The following is a 21547-nucleotide window of genomic DNA, read 5'->3' as shown; positions in this document are numbered from 1 at the left end:
ATTACAAATATTATGATTTAATTGCTTTTTCTTTTGTCCGTTTTATAGTGTTGTTCTCATACTCTGTTACGTCTGTACTGAACATAAAAACACAAGTTTAATCTGCTCCTCCCAGTTTGGAGAAAAAAGATGGACAACAACATATTACATGTTTCAGTATTTAGTACCTTACTGACAGTAGGCAGAGAAACAGAGAAACAGGGAGGAATTCTCATGGGGAAGCCAAGCTAACAGCTACTGAGAGATTTTGTCATCTGTAAGAACTTAAACCAACATAAATATTGTTCACATTGTCACTTTTTTCTCACCTGAACAACCTCCATGTTGGTTCATGTCTCCATGGCTGCATAGTGCATCCTGACGCTGATCAGCTATGACTCACAGTTCAGCCGGTTTAATCCCAAAACAACAATGAGGGTTTATGAAGTCTATGCTGTGACCAGGACAAGCACAAACACTTAGGCCGACCATCTTGTAAATCTCTGCAGAGGTAATGCCCAGGAGGAAGATGTCAGACAAATCTGATACAACTTCTGTCAAACTCTGCTGATCGGCAGCAGGATTCACATTGCGGAAGAAAATCAAATATTTTGAGTTTGAGTTGTTTTAGGTGCTCTCAGTGGCTGTTAGCCTGTCTCCCCCATGAGAATTCCTCCCCTCTGACCTGCTGCCCACTGCAGGTAAAGCACCAACTACTCAAAAGGACCTCAAACGACCCCACCTCAAAAAACCCTGAACTATCCCTTTAATGACTTGGGGCCAGCGGCTGTGTGTCATGATCTTTGTGTGTTAGTTTGTCTATGTTCTGGTTATGGTTGGATCATTGTTGGTTCTTTGCCTTTAAGTTTAACATGCTTTTAGTCAGTTATTCCTGTTTTATTTTGGTAAATCCTGTTCCTTTCTTCATTTCTGTTATAAACTTCCTTTCCGTGTCACACCTTGTCTTCCTTATTAATTAGCGCTCACCTGTCATTTTGGGTTGGTAGTTTCTGTTCTCTGTCGAGTTATTTTCTTGCAGCTCTGTACTCTGTTTGTTCCTTCTCAGTTCACGTTTTGCTTATGTTTGTCCTGCTCTTGCAGCATTTTTGGTTTAGCTTAATTGAACCTTTTCTTCTTCTTTACTCATCAGTCCTCGCCTCCCTTTCTGATTGTTCAACCTCCAGCTCCTCCTTGTTCCCTGACACTGTCGGTGCTGATGGGGATTTTAATGTTGAGCCCACCTTTTTTAATACGCCATCACAACGTAAACTGAACAATCATTGTTTATCTGATAAGCCCCAAAATAAGTATCACTTTTTATATAAGTTAACTACTCATACGTTTATCCCTTTAAGTTTTAACTAAAGGTGGTTCTACAGGCTGTTGAGTACATGTAGTTTTTTTTAAATAAGCAATGACTGTGTAATGTGTCATGTTTTGTTGTTCATCTGAGGTTGTATTTACCTCATTTTAAGACCCTGTAAGGACCAGATGTTTTGATTTTCCCTTGTCCTCATATGTAAGTTATTTTCTTTAAATTAACTGAGTGAAAACTACATATTTAAGCACTCACTAAAGTACATTTAGTTCCTGTGGAGACTCTTTATTTATGTATTGCATGCTCTTAACATGGTTACAGAAACATTTCCAGCCTCTTTAATTGTCTCAGTGGACCATGCTCCTCTGTCTCTCCCAGTCTTCCCTTCCTTCTCAGTTTGACATCCTTGGCAGCCTCTGTCCTCCAGCATAGATTTCACTTTGTGAACCCTCTGAAATGATGCTTTGACAGTTGTGCCCTGCAGGTAATTAGCATGGAGAATTGAAATGATTTTGTGGGTCATTTGACAAAAATAGTCTTCTCTGACTAAAATGAAAGCTTCATATAATTAGATTGCTTACAGCCTGTGTAGGTTTGGGGTTAAAACAGGAAAAAACTGTAAAAAACTGGTGTTGTCTGTCAATGCTCCCCTGAGAAATCAGGTTGTTGGGTGAATTTTTGGGGGGTTGCTGAGGGAGATGTCTCTGCCAGTGGAGCATTAAGGAGTTCAGTGAAGTGTGTTGATGGAGTCGCTGCCTCGGGTTGTCACTGAACCACAGAGGAGCCAACAAACAGATGCCCGTCCTCCTCTGCTACAGCTGCTGCTGCTGAGGAGGACGGCATGGCTTCCACTGATGAGCAAAGTTTGGAAATGCACAAATAAATACTCTAATACTAAATTTGACTGAGCGCAATTAGCAACAAACAGAGGTGTTACAAACTGGTTCCTTCTCTCTTTTCTCAGTCAGTCATGAGAAATGTTTCAGCTTCTGTCTCCCTGACTCTGTGGCTGGCTTTGCCTTTTACTGGATTCCCTGTTGGATTTTGCTCCAGCAACAAATTTATGTATTAAAGATGCAAAGATGTCGAGATTTACTCGCACATATGTTTTGTACATGTTGTAGATTAACAAAAGAGAGCAGAGAGGTGCAGGAAAGGCCTGAGATTTCCAGCACCACTTAATAAGAGCCAAACTGAACTGAACTGAACTCATCACATACATTAATGCATGTTTAACAGTAGACCAAAACATGTCCAAAACAGTAGATTTTGAGCTGATTCCTTTCTGTTTCCTTTTTTAAAGGCCTGACCTGCTGATATGACCTTAAATTATCGTCAGTTAGACTTTGAGCTTTTAAATAAATGTTCACAAATGATTCCAGAGGTCCTAAAAGTGAAGATGGACGCAGTATGAGTACTTCTGTGAGTCAGGTAACCATTTACTGTCCTGGGGAAGTATGATGCGTTCACTGCCTTTTTGGAGGTGTAGTTCCCTTCCAGCAGAGTTGAAGGCAACGCAACCATCTGTCCTCTGATTGGACAGTGTGATTTGTGACTGAGTCGTCTGTGTCCATTGAGTTTCATGTTTAAAGAACGACAGGAGCAAAATTTGCACAACTCGAGCGCATTCTGCTTTGTATCTGAACAGATGTTCAGATTAAAAAAACACTTATTTTTTTCACTTTTTATTCATTTGACTTCTTTATTTGCAAATAAAGATATTTTCCAGGCATTCACAAACTTGAAGCCAGCAATTTGTACTGTTGGGCAGACTAAACAAGGCATTTTAATATGTAGATGCAATCCGTTGGTTTTCTTAGTGAGGTAACTTTGGACTGATTTAGATTTAAATGAATTAGATTTTATTGGATTATGATTGTATTACAATGAATCGTATCATAACTGGCTTGAATTGAACTACCTTGAGATGACATTTGTGGTGATTTGACGCTTTCCAAGTAAAACTGAATTGAATTTAAATGAATTAAGATTTCATCTCAAGCTGTGGGACTTTCTGTATGTTGAAAACTGAACACCCATGATGAGATAGTTGTATTCTGCTTCTTGTCTTAAGCTCATGGGTGTAAATCATTTGCTGTAAGATCCTCCGCTCTGGTTCTGGTTTCTCAGTTTGCACAAGATGCTGCAGGGATTTTCCGCCCTTCAACCTCACGAGCATTAGTCTGGTCTAAAGCTGATGTTGGCTGATAACATCTGGCTCACGATGAGTGTTCCAGTTCATCCAGACGTGCTGGAAGAGGCTGAAGTGAGCGTGAGAAAACTGAAGTATTGTCATGTTGATAGAACTGTTGCCACAAAGTTGAACTAAGTGAAACAATAAGTGCACGAGGATGCACGAGAACAGGCGTGTCTACATACTTTTGGACAGTTTAAAAGATGGCACCAGGGGCAAACTGGCAGTTCCCCACAACTCCTGTGTGAATATGACTTCATGACGTATTGTGCCACACCCATGTTGCCATGGTTACCGGGGTCCCCCAGTTTTGTTTACACTGTTTAACCACACTCCACCTTTCCTGTGTGACGATGTAATTTCACCTCTCTGGAAACATTAGCTCAGCTGAGAGCGGGTCCCACCTAAAACACCCTTCAGCCTCTGAGGGCCGTTAAACACTCACAGCTGAAACCCAACACAGGAAGGGACGTCACTGGGGAAGAAGGGAGTAAGAAGGAGGGCGGCGCTCACAGAGCTGATGGAGTATTTTTGCTGTTGTAATGGAGCCTCATCATGAGCCTGCTGTGGAGGATGAAATGCACTCAAGTGACCACAGGAGATGCAGGCATGCTGATGTCTCATTCAAAGCTGTCAGGGCGGGTGTAGCTGAGCTGCCGATGAGGTCCCAGAGGAAATACAGCATGTCAACATCCTGCCATTCCATGATGAAAGCAGGAGTGCTCATGTGGATGAGGGACTGTCTGAGGGGGCCACAGGTAAACATTTCAGCTCAAGTTTACGCTGTTGATCTCTCTCAGACGTCTCAGAGGGGGACAGGAAAGAACTGGGAGTTAGTTAATGTAGTTTGACCATCTGATTTAGACTGTTTAGCAACAGAATCTGCAGCTCCATCTGCAGCAGAGTCCCTTAATCCCTGACTGTCACAATTTGCGTCAATCAAATCTGAAGTGGATCTGAATACTGGGCCCGCAAAACTTTCCAAGTGTTCTTCCTCCTCATGATGCGCCTTATTATTCCTCTCGGTCCCCGAACACAGCTTCTCACTTTTTCAGATATGCTGCTATCAGTGTATCACAAAAGCAGCATACACGCGTCTTTACATGCTCAATGAACAATGAGTCATCAGTTCATCCAGGGAATAACAACTGATAACAACCAATAATAACATTTAAAGTTTCAAAATGCCGTACATTGACATGATTTTAGCTTCAGTATAGATGATTCTCTAACCCTAAACAAGTAGTTTTACTGCATAAACACAACCAGGAAGTGAAAAACAAAACCTCATAAGGTGTTGTGTTGATGTTCCAAGAAGGCTACGAACTAAATTTCACGTTTTAATGTTGCATTGTAAATAGAATGGCCTGATCATACTCAGTTACTAACCTAACCAGGTTATATTAATCCCCTGAAGTAAATAAGGAAGTGACAGAAGTGTTTTAGCAAAGTATGTTATTGAACATAGCACAATAGTGGAAAAAACAGTTGTCACATCTTGGTCTTGAACATGTGTCCCATTGTTGTGGAGAGGTTGAAAAATGTGTTAAAATAGTTAGCCTTTTGAATTTAGAATAACTAAATAATGTTGTGCATTTACAGTTTAATCTAATTTTTTGGGGAAATGATGTAAAATGTCTAAGTTAGAGATAAGAAACCTTTTAACTTTAGTCACCAACTAGGAAATCAGATGTCTTTTGGCTTTGTTTTTTACTTTTTTCCGCATCAAAGACGAGAGATTCCAGATTCCCAGTGGCCACCGAACGCAGCAGTAGACCTGCCATTTTAATAAGATGTGAAAGTTAAACTTCAACAAATATTAGAATTACATTGATATTAGCAATAGATGTTTGCAGTTGTAGCATTTTGTTATTATTATAATGGTGGTCTGGAGAAAATGCTTCTTTTGCTGTATGTAAATAATAATAAAAAAGAATAAATGATAATTATAACCACTGATACCGTCACTCACAATTCTGTGTGAGTTAGACTTTCCGAGGACATCTTTACCACTGATGTTCATTTTGAGTAACCGTCAGTAATCACAGAAAAAGGATGATCTTTTTAAGTTTTCTCAAGTGTCATAACGAAAAATAACTGCCACGAACCAATTCGGCCGAAGTGAGAGCAGATCTGTCAGAACTTTCTGATCTGTTTGAATTCTGCTGCGTTGTAGCACATTCCCTCTCAGCAGTGCTCACATCAAACAATGAGCCGTCTGAAATAACCGGCCCTGCTGATGGAGTAGAGACGCCATCCTCATTATTTACACATTATCTTGTGCAGCCGGCTCTCTCGGAAAGGGAGACTCATTCATTTCCAGCCCTAATGGGGAAGTTCTTTCACTTTTCTCTTGTTACTTCCCTCCGCTCTCAGAGATTTTTCACGCTGTCCAGCGAAAGGTTTTGGCCTCACGTGTGCAGCCTCTCAGCGAGGTGATGGAGACGATCCATCTCAGACACAGCAGTCGTTTTCATTTTCTGGATTTATTTTTTCAATCTGAATAATTTAACCGGTAAATTAAAGGGTAACTCCTGCACGATTTACACAGTTTTTAACCACATCATCTCTGATAGGTCAGCTGATTTCTACAGGGAATTAAACAAGTTAATTCATTAATTTGCCACATCTTATTCGTACAGACATTTGTCCCCCCCCACCAACAGTGTAGCACAACCCAGTTTAGTTCACATGTATTTAGGGACAATGGGAGTACTAATAATCAAAGGTATAATACAAGCAACAGTCTCCCCATTCAGTATTCAGTCATCTTTCATTGATCTCGGATGCATTTTCCAAAAGAAGCCGGATATTCTGGGTCCCACATGGTCGAGGAATGGCATCTTTTCCAGATAAAAAGTGTCAAAAACTCCACAGGTAACAGGTCAAATATTACTTCATACCACTCTGAAATTGTTTGGAGCCTTGTTTGAAATGCATTTTAATAATTTGCGTCAAAAATTTGAGGTTACTTCCATTCAAACACATTGAATATCTATAGGTAGTTCCACACGCTGTGTATTAAACTACCAGCCTCTTTATTACACTTTATACACGTCATCCAAGGCTCTTGGAGGGATTTTTGTCAACTCTTTTTAACTAGAACTGCACATCAACTCATTGATCAAAGGTAGTTTCTTCCATTCTAGGCTCCTTGGGGGTGTGAAGCCTCACTTGCCAAGGAATAAACTTGTAAAAAGTCATCCATTAGTTCACTATGTCCTGGTTAGGTTACGGCAACTCTCAGTATTATGTACTAGATGAGTGTCCCTTCATCACTTACAGCCGCTCACATGTTGACTGGGAGGAGATGACTGAGGTCATCAACCCAGCTGCTCTTGGATGTTCCATATTTAAGACTCAAAACCAGGGGTGAAAACGCCTTTTTCGTGGCCGCTATTAAACTAAGGAACAGTCTGCCTCTCACTCAGTTTTTAAGGCTCTAGTTAAGACCCATTTCTTTGTGGGGGCCTTTAAACATAGTGGAGGTGACATTTATCTGGACCTTTCTTTTTCTTTTTCATCTGTTTTAGTTGCATTCTAATTGGATGTTATTTGTCTCAGTACTTTGGGTATCTGGGGTTGTTATAAACGTGCTAAATGAATAAACTTGACCTTGCAACGGTGTATGTCGCCAGGATTCATCTTCAGTGTAAAATTAGCCATAGAATGAGGCATCCGGTGGGTAGACAGGTGTCTCTCTTGGTGGAGAAATCAACTTTCATCCTAACTGCCTTGTTGCTACAACTCCTGTCTGTGTGTGTTAAAAATTTATAGGAAGTCAAACCTCGCAGCTCAGGTGTCCCCGCCACTGCCTCGCCGGCTGTGGTGTGAGACGAGGGTCAGGGGTGAGGAAGCAACGCCACATAAAGTGGACGGGATACGTAAAGAGTCTTCTTGTCTCTTCATCCACTGTAAATAGTTCTTTACGACTGGCTTTTTGGGCTCATTTTTAGAATATATTTTGTCTTTCATGCTCATAGTTTTTGACCTTGTCAGTATGTTTTTCTTCTTCATGAACTTCATGAACCTCTGCCTCCAAGTAGACTGTCAGTTTAGGGATTATTACCACAGGGAAATTCTGGTTATCTTTAATGTGGATGAATGGGTTAGATAATATTTGCTTCTTGCCAGAGAGTAAAAGAAGTATAACGAGGTGGAGAATCTTCTTTTTTGTCCTTTTCTGCGTAGACTCTGCAGCTCCTCTGCCTGATATAACCTCCACAGTCACAGATTTGGTTGTTTACTTAGGGAGCTGCCGACACGATGATGTAAACAAGCTGACAGCGACTTAAACAAGTGTAATGATGACGAAGGCTGAGGGTGTCTGAGGTAATTCACTCTTGGCTGTATCTCCCCACCTGGCTCTGTTCTCCCTCATTATTCTCTTAATGTGTAAACGATCACATGGCAGTTCAACCAATCCTGAATGCTTATGAAGACTTGTAGCTTTTATTGTCTGGTGATGCCAGCTGCAGTTATTTTTTCTCATTTCTAACAGGCTGTCCTTGTCTGTAGGGGCCTTCTCTATGCTCCTACGCAGACAGCAGCTGGCCGTAATTATTAGGGGCCAGAGTTAACTGCCCTCAGACAAAATGGGTTCTGCTGCTATTTTGGATGTTTGCTCCTGAGAAAGGGGAACACATTTATCATTTGACTGGATGTGGAACCCAGGTAAAGCACAAAGTCCAAGAAAAACAGAATCCTAAACACAATAAAACAGGTTGGCAGGGTCATGGATAAGAACTGGGTGATCCAATGGGAATGTCAAATGATGAAACAAGAGCAGGGAGCTAAATTAACAACTTTACTAAGATACTAAACTTTACCGAAACATCTACAAAACCCACAAACTAGCCAGATAGACAAGAAAGAAAACCCCAAAAATCACAGACTTAGACATCATTTTAGTATATTAGTTGGGAGGGGAACTGAGTAGATGTATTGAAATCAATGCTAGTATTGATACGGTTCTTTATCAGTCCTGGCCCACTTTCCTATGAGGAAACAAGCACAGCACACAGGTTTTAACTGTTCAACTATCATCTGAAATCAGATAAGTAGAAAATACTGAATACATTTATCAAAAAATTAGAAACGGATTGCAACAGAATATCAACAAGCAACTTTATACATTTTCTTTATTATTTTCAACATGAACAGGATAGAAATCATCTTATCAGGCAAGGTCGATATGATCAACTCACCAGTTTCAGAGTCCTCAACTCCTTTACATCCATTAATAAACTGTGGAGCCCCAAAAGTTGTAGTTTTCTTAAAGTGTAGCTGGGAAAAAAGCACAGGAGACGCACAGGAAAAGTGAAGTTAATAGATGAATAGAAATAAAGAATTAAAATGATGAGAGAGAGAGAGAATGTTTCTTTTTACACATTTAGAATTAGAATATTATTCTAATTATCACATAATTCTGATAATTATTCTGTTTTAGAAGCTGTTTTCCTTTCATCAGTGGCTGGTTTTTCTATGTCACCAAAAATGATTTGCAATGTTTTTTTTAACTTGGGATGGTTTTTGCCTGTTTGGAAGAAAACTTAATGCTCATTAGAGTCTTCCCAGATAATGATATGACTCTCCATTTTACTCGTGTTTCCGGTTTGATCAACTGCTTCTTCTAGTGAATTCAGTCACGAGCAGCGTGGCCCATAACGCCACCTTCTGGTGTTAACAGCATATTTTATTTGCTTCAAACCTGTCAAATTCACAGTATTTCTGTACAGCTTCCCTTTTCCAGTTACAGCAACACAAGCCTAACGTCTGATTGACCCATTCCATGTTTGATGAAAGCAAAGATGTTCTTTTCATGAAATTCTACTTGCACCTCCAGATGTTTCTTTCTCAGCAGTCAAGAAGTTTTCATTTAACCTCATCAGTCCACAAACTTGTTTCCAAAACGCATCAGCCTTGTTTAAATATCCATTTGCAAACTTCTGGTGCTGAACTTTTCGGTAAGGATGAAGATGAGGTGTTCTTCCACATTGATGTGGCCTCACAGTAGATCAGTGCACCAACCTCTCAGGGCTTTAAGCTCAGTGCTTTCTCATTCTGATTGTCAATAAGTTTAATTTCACTTCTAACTAATAAATTCATCTTTCTCTCTTCTCTTAAGTGGAGGTTAAACCACCTAAAAATACATTTTTTTATGTTAAGGAAGAATGAATCAATCAATCTTCGATCCATGAAACATTTTAGTAATTAAAGTAATTAAAGAGCAACAGCAGACACTGTAAGGCGGTCATGCTCAGAATTCTTGCTCATTGAATTGTATATAGTTGTCTGCATTTTATAATTTTACACAGAAATAGTTGCATTTTTAGATACATTTTTAAGATTAATCACTCGGACCACTTTGTGCATCACCAGTTTTGTTGTCTTTTGGCTGAACTCTGACAGAATCGCAGTGAATCACACATCATTTCTCCCCAAAGCATCAAAGCAAACCAACATACAAGATACCTGCCGTGAACCTTCAGGTCCAAACTAATGTCCTGTGTAACACTTAAATACAGATGGACGTGCTGAACAAGTGTCATTCAGGTGTTTTCATCACACACCTGATGACACAAACCTCCTCACGGAGGTGTGTTTTTACAGACCGGGTAACCTTACACTGAGACGGTGCAATACCCCTCATTGACTCCCCTCTGAGTGTTGACTACACGCCTCTTTGAACCGTATTTACCCTCTTTTTAAACATTTTTTCTGAGAGAAATCAGCAGAGGAGCTCCGTAATAAGACACATTGAGATGTAACCACTGAAAGCATGATGCCTCTGAAAAGAGGGCTCTATTTGGCTCCATCTTTGACTCCATCTTTGACTCCATGTCTCTGTCTTAAGGACACACGTGGCAGTCAACTCTATAGTGGTAAAGATCACTGAATGAGTGGTATAGATGATGGCATAAAAGAACGAAAGAAGATCTGATGTGTTTCAGTCACATTTTGATGAGCATTAGCTGTTCTAAAATGTGAGGATTTTCTGTATTTTATGTGATATTTTTTTGTCTAACGTTTTTAAATCATTAATCTATAAGATGATTTGTTAGCAAGTTCATTGGTGTAGGTCTTTCCAGCAGAAAAAGGCTTTGATGAAATACAGAAAATGTAATAGTGTAATAGAAAACATAAATGTTTGTTGAGTAAACTATTAAAACAATAGTTTTCAAGAGGTTTGAAGCTTTAGAGTGCATGTAAACCACCTGAAGATTTACTCTAAAAGTGACTAAAAGTATCAAACTTCTCTCGATTCACAGTGGGAAACAGAGGAATAAAATTATAATTAAACTGTCCATTTTTTTATTTAAATGTCATCTAAGTGTGGAGAAGAATGATTTAACAAAGACGAAGTGCTTTTATGGGTATTTTATGACTTTGCAGCTGAGTCATCAAAAGGAACCACTATGATACTAATTAAATCCAGCTTCACGAAACACTTCAACCCAGCTGATGAGAACTGGAAAACATCCAACTCTCTTAAAACAGAAAATTAAAAACAGTCATCCACAAGCAGTTCAGGTTTCAGAAGCCTTGAAGTGTTAATGGACTTGTTAGTTTGATAGATGGTTACCTATAGATGTCACTGTATTGTGAATTATGGGGATGTGCTGTTTGATCCAGGAAGGGTCATCTGAGTATTACATCTAGGAGTTTAAGGTTAATTAAACACTAAAACACTGCATTATGTGACATGATTTACTGCACAGTTATGGGTAGTAATCACAGGAACAATCTTTTCGAGCCCAGTTTCACCAGAGAATGTGTAATAGGAACATTAGTCAACAATGTAGCAGTGTCACAGTCCCATCAATAGAAATGTTGACATGACAAAGTATTTCCTGGCTGTTTTTGTTAGGACAGCGTCCATGTGACATGATGGGAACCACAAGCCATAAAGAACAAAACGTGTAGACGTCTAACCTTTTATGATTGAGAGTGATTTGAAAAAAAGTGAAAGGACTGTGGAAAACATGGAGTCGGATGGATCTTGGACTTGGTTCTCATGTGAGTTAATCATCAGATTAACACCTCTGACCTCTCTACCATCCTCTGCCCTGGCATTTGTGTCCAAATCAACACTTTGAAATGTGTATATTGTCATGTAACAAGACATTTACGTGATGGATGTAGCGAGGCATCTCGTGTTAACATAGTTTGATGCTGAAGGAGGTTGAACGTTGACGTCATGACGTAGCTACACGTAAGCTATAGGGATCTGTTGTAAGTAGTCTGTGTGGGCATGGCAGTATCCTCTCAATAAGAGCTCTCTGCAGAACGGATGTGGGCGTTTATCAATCAAAGTGATAGAAAAGATTATAGGAAAGCTTGTTAGAACCAGTTCCTGTGCAATGAATCGCAAACAACTTGCACTTTCTTCCCGCAAAGAAATCTCACTCCATTGTTTTTTAGGAGGGGTTTGGAGGCAGAGCTGAAGAACAGCGGAGAGGGAGGAGCCCACATATTCTTTTCATTGAAATGTTGAAGCTGAACCAGTTCAGTTCAATTCAATTTTATTTATGAAATGCCAAATCACAACAAATTTCATTTCAAGGCACTTCACATAGAGTCCAATTGAAGCCAATTATAATCTAATTATTAGTCCAACTCATACAGAGCCAATTAAAAAAACAGTAGACTGACAAAGGAAACCAGCAGATTGCATCAAACATCTCTTCGATCCAATTCTGCTTCCTGAGCGTGCATGAGGCGACTGTGGAGAGAAAAAACTCAATTTTAACAGGAAGAAACCTCCATCAGAACCAGAACCAGGAAATAGAGACCCTGCAGGATCTGGAGTCTTTGCAATAGCAATTAGTTCCATCACTGTGGACGAGAAAGGTTACTGCTCGTTCACTGCAGCTTCCTCTCCGCTTTCAGGGTAAAAATGAAAGCTCATGTTGCAAAATCTTTAGTCTGTGACTTAAAACTCAGTGGCATTGTCTTTAGATGTGAGCGGGTGTCAGGCGGTTTTTTCCCAGGTAAAGCTAAATGTACTTTATCTAAAAACTTGCTTCAGACTTGAACATGTCCTCAAAGGGTGACATAAATTCTGGTTTTCTGCGCTGCCGGGGTGGATTAGAGACAGTTGAAGAAGTGCAAAGTCACCCCTGTGTTGAGGAAACTCTGCAGTGTAACGAGCCTCAGCCTTCATCCTTCATCCTTCATCACAGTAAAGGCTTCTCCTCCTCTCAGGAATGAAAGATCTCTGCATTATTGCTGCCAGTGTAGCTGCTTACCTTTAGACGCTGCCTTGTTTGTCATGCACGGAGGTTTCATGTCACTTTGGACTGCCTTTTGTCACCTTTTATAACAATGACAGTAGCTGTCGAGATGATGCACCGTCTCCGTCTGTCATCACAAGTTGGTTTCAAGGACTTTTTGTGCGCATAGTGACTGAGTCACTGAAGCGTTCAGTCATTATTGATATAGGACGACCCTGGAGCCGGTGGTTGTGATGACTGAGTGGGATGTTAGTGTTTAAAAGAAGGCTGTTCAGTGTTTAAAGGATGATGGATTAGCACAGCGCTTAAGAAAACTCAAACTCACTGTCCTCTTGGATGTTTTAACAGATATCGCTGAAGAGTACTGTAATAATAACACCTTTAATGTCAGTTTAAATGACCAGTGGTGTTCATTTCATGAACTTTTCTCATTTTTTTTGTGGCTTCCTATCCATGTCAGTTCCAAGTATCTAAGTATGAGGGTTTCAGACAGCTCCTCTGGCTACTTTAGACGACTCTGACCTAGTTTGTTAAGTGGGTTTCTCTGTTTTTAGTTCCCTGCGTTTCTCACATCAGTTCAACCGTCTCTGCTCATCAGAGCGGCTATACGCTTTGAGAAGCAGCAGCCAGGTCCCCAAAGAACCCCAGATTAAGTATTTTAGGTATACTAACAACATTTATTTGCAAGAGCAAATTTAAGGTGCTTGTGTTTTTCTTCTCGCGTCCCTCTCTGCTTGTACATGATACATTTCAATGGGAAAATGTTGCATTGTTTTATTTCACTGAGGTAGTTTTTGCCCATTTCTGCCCACAAAATGCAAGAAATGTTTCTAAAGGTATGTACAGTTACTGAGAGATTGACAGAAAATTAGTTGGTGTCCATTTGGATCGTTATTACAATGCTGTAATAAGGCAAAAATGACTAAATATCATCAAAAATATAGCTGTCTCAGCTAGTCTCAGCTAACTTGGGACACCTGTCCCAAGTTATGAAAACAGAAGTAAATAAAGGGAATTATTCTTCAAGAGTATTACATATTTAATGCAACTCTCAAGTCAATTGTGATTGGTGGGGGACCTCTCGGAGGGTCTGTGTCGTCAGGATGTTCGTAGTCGGTCTTTTGGTTTGTTCTGGTGCGGATCTGAGGAGTCCTGAGGTTCAACGCCTCAGGCTCTCTGTCGTGTCCTACGAGGTTTTTCTGAGCAGTTTTTGAGGTGTGGCTGGGTGTATCGTCCTGCTGGGGAAGATAGATGCAGAGTGTCGTTGTGATTGGGTCTGGTACTTTGTTTAGGAACCTTTCTAACGGGGTGAAATAACCTGGAAGTATCTAAGCAGCAGCCATGATAAGAGCTGTTTGAATTCTCCAAACATTAAGGAAAAGGAGCTTCAATTTCCTTCGGCATAGGAGACAATGACTAGCTGTGATTTGTGTGGAAGAATATGAACAGAGGACGATGAGAGTGAGCATCCTGGGACAAGAATGCTTTCAATTTTTAAACATTTTTCTTTCGTTTTTTTTAAGGAACCTTGATGATAAGATATTATCTCTAATATATAAGATAACGTTTGTGTAGCGGTGTGATAAGATTACATTAGACAAAGTATCTACAGCACTTTTTGTAGATAACTTATGGAACATTTATCACAGTTTAGGATAAGTGTGGTCAGATTCTCATTGCAGCCTGGAAGTCTTTTCCTACAGTCCTTACAGATATCTTTGACCACCTTTCCTTAATCTTGTGACATTTTCCAATAAGGTCAAGGAAAAGACATTAGGAGGTACATTTTTTACATTATTCGATTGTTTGGATGGAGTAATATTTATGTCAGGAGCTGACAGTGGCTGTTTGTAATGTAATCTGTATGTATACTATTGTATATAGTGTTTTTTTTTCAGTGCATTTTACAACGATTTATGTTTAATTCATATATTTCTGATACTTCGAGATGCTGCTGTAAAATGTAAATAAATAAAGTCTTATCTAAATCAGATTGCATGTTCTTTAGGAATATGTGTCCATTTAAACCGAGTCCACATTGATTTCAGGGCTGCTCTCAGAATGTCTCAGCCTCCAGGCCGCCAGTAGCTAAATGATGCAGGTGATGACTCACACAGCCAGGCTTCCCCACTCCCCTTTCCTCGTTACGTCTTGGTTTAACCTCTCAGGATGGATTTCTGCTGTCCGTTCGGGGCTGCATCGTCCCACGCCACCGACTGAGGATGAACACAAATAATGGAAAATGTCCTTTATGTAATACTGTAAATAGCAATTAGTTCCATCACTGTGGAGAAGAAAGGTTACTGCTCATTCACTGCAGCTTCCTCTCTGCTTTCAGGGTAAAAATGAAAGCTCATGTTAGAGCACTTCACTTCACTCACACAGAACCGCTGAGGCTGTTATGCTGGTGTTTACAGTTTGAAGGTAAACAAGAAGAACTAGAAATGTTATTAACAAGTCTTTCAGGTTTTATTATATGGCAGTTAGCTGCGTGCCACCGAACGTTTGCCATCCAGTGGAAGGTTGCTGTCAGAATTGGGTGAACTGCAGGAAACCGCTAAATTATTCAGATGTTGAGTAAAAAAGGCAGAAAATTCAAACGTTCTGCATGTCGTTCCGTTTCAGACAGTGTGGCCTGATGATATGACTGATAAGAGGAGAAGGTCCACTTCTATCTGGCTCTCCGATTTTTTGTGCTCGCAATCATCAGCTGTCCGAGATAACGAATGCCTTTTATTAAAGCATGCTTTCATGCTTTTGACATACTTTGATGCACATTTAGGCCCCTGCAAAAGTTATTATTGAACGCCAGTTATTTATTTTCAAAGAACAATATATAAGATTGTTTTAAAAGTAAAACTTGTCTGTAATTTAGGTGCAGAAGAAAGAACACAACGCAAACCCATGAAGGCCTCAGACTCTTTAATCTTTAATCCTCTTCATCTACGTCCACGTTAACTACTCAGTTTTTACTTTTCTGTTTCCCTTTCAAGTGTTTTTTTGTTGTTTTTGTAACATTTGCAGTAATTGCACCCTCTGGGGTTTGGATGGGTTGTACAAATGGTCGGTGTACGACGACCAAAATTACACCAAAGAGCTGGGAGTGCCAGCTTTCATGCCGGAGAATGGCGAACATAAACCAAACATCGGTTCACTGGAGTGTTGCTCCACCCCATCGTTGCTCGACAGAGTCTCTGCACGGCTGTGTTGAGCCTACAGTAAAACCAGGAAATCTGCTTTTTAGCGCATATATGCAAAGTCTTTCAAATTGACTTTGAGATCACTGGATAATTCACTTTGTTATCACAACTGCTGCTGCCTTGGTTGTCCTCTGTGGTCAGCCTCCACACAAGGAAGACCGCTTCAGCTGTATTAACTCAAATCTGTCCACGTAATACATTTCTATGGGGTTTGGGGTGTTTTTTATTCTTGCCTTAGAACAAAGCCGCTGTGAAAAGATCAGAGATGAACATTTTATTGCTCTGATTTCACTGCTTTCTTGTCACAGTGGGAGCAACCTCTCACTCTGGAGCTGCTTGAGCACCGCAGGTTGCTGTATACGCTGCGTCTTCTCAGCTGTCTCTCACAACAAAGTGCTAGTCAGCTCCATTCCCTTAAAATGTGTCGACATTACACATTTCAGCTGGGTTTAATGAGTTTTTATTTGTGGCTTAGAGCACAAATGCAGTGAAACAAAGAGGGTGACGGTTCATTTCTTTGATTTTACTGCTTTCTTGTCACAATCTGAGCTCCGTCTCCTTACTAATTTTTCCAAAATGGATGCCTGAGATTGAATGTTGTTTACAAACAGTAACAGCTATTTCTGTGGTAAAACTTAAAGTCGACAGATTTTATGAGCTGTTGTGGATATTAAAGCAACATTATAGAAGTTTTTGAACCTTGAAACTATCTGCTTCTGACTTATTCACATTGTCGGGCCTTAAAGTACCACAGTTCATGACTAACCTGCACCACAATGATTTGCTTCACTGTCACATGGTGACTTTGCCAGAGAATAAGTGACCAATCAGAAATGATCAGCTCTGCAAAACCCTTCCCAAAAGGTTCAGGGTAGTTTAAAAAGTATTACCTTCCTAAAAGGACAACTCTGTTGACCCCCTGGGTCTTGTAGTCGAAACAGAGAAGGCCGATGAAATAACTCTTAAAAGACTTTCTGGTTTCTGGATAAGGTTTAGCAGTGGAAATGTGGCTAGATTTTACCCTGAAAGATGACTCCAGCTTCAGGCCTCATGTTTTCCAATTTGGAACCATTTGTAGTTTAGACATTTTCATTTTATGTTTCATTTTCAGTTGTTTTTTTTTGGTAACAAATGCCTTTGTTGCTTACTGACATTTAGCAGGGAATTATGTTTCACCTCACTTTCAGACTTATTATTTTCAGATGCTGTTTGTTTTGGCTTTCAGGCAACAGATTGTGCTGGAAAATGTTGTGTTCTGAGAACAGCTGACATCTTACGCACAGTTCACCTGCACAATCTTTTCAAGCACAGGTGCACCTGGTTGATCAAACTTAAGATATTTGGTATCCACTCGGATGTTTTTGCATCATGTCGCAGCCTTTGCACATCCTCAAAGGTACCCAAGATTTACCCTTTAAAAACTAATAACTTAATAATCAATATCTCCAAAACAGTATTTTGTGACACCAGGTAAACCAGGCTACTGAAAAACTAGTTTATCAAAAGATTTTGATTTGTTGGTTTTTTTTGATTGTTTTTCTCATGTTCGAAATAAAACATTCATTCATTCATATTGGGATTCACTTTGTGCAGAACTTATATATTCTTATATATCTTTATACAAAGCACCTCCATCCGAGTAGCTGTAATGATAAATAGCTTGCTTCTGTTTGTCAAACCATCCTGTAGTGAAGCTCCCTGAATGACTTGTAGCTGCGAGGAGCAGCATATGTTCCCTAATAACATAGCAGGTGCTCTTGCCACAGCACGCGGTGAAGCAGGCTCGCTACGCTGTGTTAGTCGTCACAGTCTTCCTCCTTGTGATGCAGATTTTTTTCCATGTTTCCTCCCGTCAGCTTTGCATATGTGCTGAATTGCAGAACGGTAGCAGTTCTTATGTCTCACCTTTGTCTCTTGTTGTTGCAGTGTTTAACAAAGTGTGTTTGTGTTGGAGGACAGATGAGGGATTAGATTGTGCTGCCGGGGGGGGTCACTTCTCTAATGCCCAGTTGAGGAGCCTCAAGATGCTCAATAAAACCACCGGCGACATTTTGAAAACACATAAAATGCTTCGGTTCAGAGCCAAACGCGTCACCTTTCTTTTTTCATCAGTGCTTTCCTGTCGTCCTTCTGCATGAACGACCTTTTCTGGTTTAAATGCATCGTTTGATAATTGTTCAAATATGCAGCATTGGCAAACACAACAAGCGCTGCTGCTTGTGGCTTCCATCCAGATCAGTGACGATGACTGCGATGAATATTTCACCGTTACAGAATGTGGGTCGCAAGGAGGAAGCGAGGTCTTGCAGTGAGTGCCATAAATATCTCTCTCTCTGGTGTTAAGGGCTGTGTGTCTGTGTGGTGCAGTTCCAAGGAAACCCAGAGGAGCCCAAATCAAGGTGTCGCTTCATCTGCAGAGAAATCACTCCTTTTTAAAAAAAATTCATCCATCATTCTAGAGCCCCTTAAAATAGGAATAAAAGACAAACAAACACAAGACACAACCACCTCCTTGAATAGTGCTGCACGCTGAGGGCAGAAACATGTTTGTCTTAATGAAGGTGAGAACAGATTCCTCAAGATTCCTGCAGGATTGAGCAGCGACACATGCTTGTCTTTGCATTTAAAGCCAGAACTTACTAATCCAGGCAAATGAGCATGTGGTTGCACATCATACACAGCGCAGATGGGAGTTTCCAGTTCTGCGGGTGATGTCCTAAAACAGGCCCAACCACCTCAGTTTAATAACAACCAAAGCTTTTCCCCAGGAGCAGCACAAGCCGAACCAAAGGTATCCGCCAACGACTCGGGCGCAGCTTGTTTCTTGTAGCTACAACACAGGTCACATTAGCATGACCTTAATTACACGGGTAGTTGATATGTTTAAGATGAATTAGACCGCTTACTGGGTCCACTTCTATTTTAGGACTTTACTCTCAGTTTAACTACATTTAAGTTTGTATTTTTTTTAATGGTTCAGGATGGGATAGCACAACACAAAACAATACATTTTAGACTTTAATTTAACATGTAATGTTACATTCCTTTGCACTTGGGGACACTTGGGGGTCGGTGGAAATTAAGGTGCTCTCATTCAGGTCAATCAAACATGCAAACAAACCGAAAGAAAGATATTCCAGGTCGTCTTAGATACCCTTGTGTAGGTCAATATCTTTTTATAAGGTTTTCTAGCTTTCTTAATACATTTTCATGAATGGAAAATGTGCTTTTTTTTGGCGGTAAATGATTAAACTTAGAGGGGAAAGCTTACTAGATCAGTTGTTGGGATTCATTTCAATACTTTCCTCCCCATTGTTGCACTCTAACAAAGAAACACCCATAAATACAGATTCAGCAGGATCAGGCACAAAGATCACAGCATCAATGCTTGGGTCTAATTTACCACCTGCCCACCATTATTAAATACCAATAGTCACTATTTTAGAGCGAAACAATCATTGCAGCTGACAAAGCAAAGTGTTAGCCCATCTGCCCCTTAATATTAGAAAAGCTTTCCTGATATAAACCTCACAGCTACAGAGGTTAAATGGTACATCTCATTCTGCTGAAGCCTAAAGGAAAAGCTGAATAAATTTCTTTTGCAGATTGGCATATTTGCAGTTGTTGTTTTTAGCCCAAATTTTTTGGGTTTATATTAGCTTGATATTGTCATCCAGATTTGCTGTTTTTGTCTTTTCCGGTTTTATTGTGAGACTTTTTGGTCTTGTGCATCTTGTACAGTTATAATTGAGTAACTTGTTTTATTTCCTGCCAGTTTCTCAGTGTTTATTCTCCCGGTTGCTCACTGTTGTGTCTGTAATCTCTCCTGTTCATCTTCATATGTTCTAAGTTAAGGTTCCTTGCCACTTATTAGTTCAATAGAAGCCACATACTTTTGCTGTACACAGGGATGTCACATTTATAAAATTTCCATTTAGATGCGCACATACTTTTTCCTCCTAGCTGTCACGTCATCATCTCTATCTGCAGGATGTAAAACCACATTCCTCCTGCAGGAATGTTGCCTGTTTGTTATCTCGCTCAGCGTGCCGTTCTCACCTGCCACTCTTGTCACTTTTCTGATCTACACATAGATACTTGATGCCATGCCTCAAACTCACAGCTCAAATACCAGACCCGTGCTTCCACATCATGTCACTGCATGCGGTCATTAGGAGCCTCTCCAAGCAATCAGTCTACACTCAGTTTAGTGAACCTTAAGTTGCTTTTTTTGCTGCCACGAAAAGCAATTAACCTCCTCCTATGATAATCACCACGGCACAGCATATTTTAGGGGACTAATTGCCGTTATCAAGCAGCTTGAGGACTTAATATGTCCGTAATATGTCCTCCAATATGAGTATGCTGATAAGGCTGCACGATAACACACGACATGGTAGATAGAAACAAATAATTTACTTAATACCACAATGTGAATGTCAAAATAAGGAAATAATACTACTTGCACTTTTGTCCAGATGTGTCCTGTCATCTCAGATGTTTAGACATTCACCACGTGTGATCAGGATGACAGACCTGCAGACTGAGCAGCTCTTTAGATTTCAGTGTACTTCCATATGTATTCATGAGAACCGGCCTCACCGCTCCATAAATCTGTTGGGTAGCCTTTAGTCAAATCCCAGCTGCAGTGTATGCCTTTGACAGCATACATGGGTGTGACTCTCGGCCTGTGTGTATACGTTGTGTATTTCTGAGCTGCTGACAGATATTCTTCCCTGTGTGAAAGTGGAAGATTTCCCAGGGGGGCTGTTATCCAGATGCACACAAGGACACATCCAAGACTGCATACTAAACATATTTTATATACGTATGTGTGTGTTACTGTATGGGGAATGTAGGTCACAGTGAACTTTTAAAGTTTACCGACTGCAATTTTCTTGGATGATTCAGATTTTAACTTTTATTTTTTTATTTTTTTTTAAAGCCTGACCTTTCAGGTTTTCTTTAACTTATCAGTTAAAGGATTGTAATAAACTTCCCTAATAAACATACCTTGTCATTGTTTTCAAATTCATGTTGATTTAATCATTATAAAACACTCTTAGTTTCATAGTTCAGTCTTCTGATACAGACTTGTGGAAAATGTAAGCTAATAACATTTCTGAATGACCTCGCCTGGTTTTTCAAGTTTGGTTTTGTTTCTCTTCTCCTTATTGCACAATTTCAGCAGCCTTGTACTTATGTGAATTTCACTGGGCTCAATAGGTAATAATGTTAATGACGACCTGTCACGTTTTAGCAGAAATGACACCTGCTGGAGACACCTCAGATTATTTCCTGTCAGGAATAGTCTCAGAATTTCTCAACATTCAAGATTCCTTTTATGTCACCGGTATTTCAACATTTCAAAGCAGTCCATGATTTATTGATGTAAATGGTGCGGCCCAGCCTTACAGTGTATAATCAGTTCCAGGCACTGTCCCGGACAAAGCTGCTGTTATAATCCTAAATGAGTAATCACATGACCTCAAAAACATCACTTAGAATGTCAGTGAATGTTTTTACAAAAAAATCTGCATTCAGGTGGATCATTAAGAGATAAGTGGAATCAGAGTTTTGGAATTTGAGACACAGAGCGAGCACTGCAGAGACTTTGCTG

General features: G+C 40.0%; 1 protein-coding gene across 7 annotated transcripts in view; it reads left to right on the top strand.

Annotated features, from left to right (window-relative positions):
- Nucleotides 1–21547, top strand: part of LOC142373671 (rho GTPase-activating protein 44-like) — a 97677-nt gene that overhangs the window by 9762 nt on the left and 66368 nt on the right. The window lies entirely within an intron of this gene.

This window comes from Odontesthes bonariensis, chromosome 23, assembly GCF_027942865.1.
Source record: "Odontesthes bonariensis isolate fOdoBon6 chromosome 23, fOdoBon6.hap1, whole genome shotgun sequence".
NCBI lineage: Eukaryota > Metazoa > Chordata > Actinopteri > Atheriniformes > Atherinopsidae > Odontesthes > Odontesthes bonariensis.
The sequence above is the reverse complement of the archived record's forward strand: the minus strand, read 5'-3'. Positions and strand labels throughout refer to the sequence as shown.